General features: G+C 41.3%; 1 non-coding gene across 1 annotated transcript; it reads left to right on the top strand.

Annotated features, from left to right (window-relative positions):
• Positions 1-291: 291 nt before the first annotated feature.
• Positions 292-364, top strand: TRNAK-UUU (transfer RNA lysine (anticodon UUU)). Its single transcript has one exon. It is a non-coding gene; the product is annotated as a tRNA-Lys (tRNA).
• The last annotated feature ends 2,205 nt before the right edge of the window (positions 365-2,569 follow it).

The raw sequence follows: 2,569 nt of genomic DNA, 5'->3' as shown, positions 1-2,569 counted from the left end.
AGTGCTTCTCAAACTTTAATATGTGTAAGAATCACCTGGAGAGCTTGATTAGATGATTGGATAGCATCACTGACTCCATGGACATGAGTTTGAGCAACCTCCGGGAGGTGGTAAAGGACCGGGAAGCCTGGCATGCTGCAGTCCATGGGATCCCAAAGAGTTGGACACGACTGAGCAACTGAATAACAACAACATGGACGCAGATGCAGGGCATGGTGTACATGAGAGGGGGTTATCTATTTTACCTAAAGGTGATGACTGAGCTGCATTTCAAAAAATAAGTAGCTAAAAGCCTGGGTAGCTCAGCTGGTAGAGCATCAGACTTTTAATCTGAGGGCCCAGGGTTCAAGTCCCTGTCCAGGCAGCAAAAAGTAAACAAATAAACAAAACAAAAAATAAGTAGCTATTTACTCACCAGGCAGAAAAAGAGGAAGTGTATAGAATTCAGCAACAGTTTGCTGGGGCCCAGTGTGTGACAGATAAGGATGTAGAGAAGAGCATGGAACACATCATGCAGGGTGAAAAGAGCCACATGAAGGAGTTGAGATTTAATCCTGTAGGTAGTGGAGAGTCACTGAGAGTTTTAAGTAAGAATAAGCCATGCAGGTATTTGACAAAGAACATTCCAGTAAGAGGAAACAACAAGGGTAAAGACCTTGAAGTTGGAGTGTCCTTGGTGTGTTCATGGACAAGCAGGGAAGCCAACGTGGCCGGAGTACAAGTGTTGCAGTACCAGGTGATGAGTTCAGAGAACTAAGCAGGGGACAGATCGTGTAAGGCCTTAAGGGCCATTGTAAGAACACTGAATTTTATTTTAAGGCCAGTGAGCTGAGGTATGACATGATTTAACTTAGGTTTGAAAGTGTTGCTCTGACTACCATTTGCACTTGTAAGGGGATAGATGTGGAGGTAAGAAAGTAGTTTGGAGGTGATTGTAGGAGTCCAGGAGAGAGTTGATGGTGGCTTGGACCAGGGTTTTTTTGACACATTCATATATTCATGTATATCCACCACCACAGTCATGATATGGAACAGTTCCATTAATCTAAAAACTGCTTCATGCTGCCTTTTTGTAGCCATACCATTCCCCTAAGCCCCAATTACTAGGGCTAAACTTACTTCTGTCCCTATCATTTTGTCTTCTCCAAAATTTCACATAAATAGAATCATACAGTATAGTGGCTCAGAGATTAAAGCGTCTGCCTGGAATGTGGGAGAGCTGGGTTCGATCCCTGGGTCGGGATGATCCCCTGGAGAAGGAAATGGCAACCCACTCCAGTACTCTTGCCTGAAGAATCCCATGGAGGGAGGAGCCTGGTGGGCTACAGTCTATGGGGTCGCAGAGTCGGACACGACTGAGCGACTTCACTTCACTTCACTTGATGTTATGAGAATCAATAGTTCATCCCTTTTTATTGCTGAGTAGAATTCCATTTTATGGAGGTACTACAGTTTGTTTATTCATTTACCAGCTGAACCAAATGAAGGATATTGGGTTGTTTTTCCTGCTTTTGGTGATTATGAACAAAGTCAATATAGATATTTGTATGTAGTTTTTTGTATAATCTTATTTTTATTTCTTTTGGATAAATATCTGGGAGTGTGATTGGTATATATGTAAGTGTATGTTTAACTGTATAAGCAACTACCACACTGTTTTCCATTAAGAGTTTACCATCTTATACCATCTTGCATTCTTGCCAGTTAGAGTTCAGTTGCTCTGCAAGTTTGTCAGTATTTGGTATTGTCATTATTTTTTATTTTAGCCATTCTAGTGGATGTGGAGTCGTGTCTCATCGTGGTTTTCATTTGCAAGCTGTTGGCAAGTAATGTTGTTGTGTAGAGTAGAGTTGGAAGGATTCACTAGTAAATGGATGTGAGACGTTAAAGAGTAAGGAGTCAAGTGTGGTTTCAAGATCTTTGCCCTGATTAACACGACAGTGAAAGAAGTAGAGTATTCAGAATCAGAGCTTATGTGACATTTCAGTGGCTCTGGAAGAGTAGTCATTAGGAAAGAGAAAATGGTTATTGTTACTGGGCAAAGGAAAAGTGATAGCACACTCATATTCCCATCAGGAACTACGAATGAGATTTATTTAGAACAAATAGAACTGAAGATGATTAAAGAACTTTATTTTATGGGTGGTGTGTGGGTGGAAAATGAAAGGTGTCATCCTCAAGGAAAGACATGTCAGTCTGGGAAAAGCAGGCTCCTGTTAACATCTCAGTGATGTGATTCACTGTGAAACCCCAAAACCTGTTTTATAGCTTGGGTGGGTGGTGGCTGGGGCAGAGTTGTTTTTACTAACACAAAGAACAGAGAGAAGCTGATGGATTGGATAATGGAAACTGGTACCTGGACATAATAGACCATGATGTCATCTTGAATAAGCAAATCTAAGGAAAGATACTAGTGCACACAAAGTAGAGCTGTAAGAAAGCTGACAAAATAAGAGGGCCTACCAGAAATTCTTTGTCCGGAGTTCTCCACCTGGTTTCTCAGGACCCAAGATAATTAGTGTAGATTATCAGTCATCTCTGGTTCAGATAAATGTGAGGATGATATAAG

This window comes from Bos taurus, chromosome X (genome assembly GCF_002263795.3).
Source record: "Bos taurus isolate L1 Dominette 01449 registration number 42190680 breed Hereford chromosome X, ARS-UCD2.0, whole genome shotgun sequence".
NCBI classification, from domain to species: domain Eukaryota; kingdom Metazoa; phylum Chordata; class Mammalia; order Artiodactyla; family Bovidae; genus Bos; species Bos taurus.
Note: the sequence above shows the minus strand (reverse complement) of the source record. Positions and strands in the feature narration are given on the sequence as shown.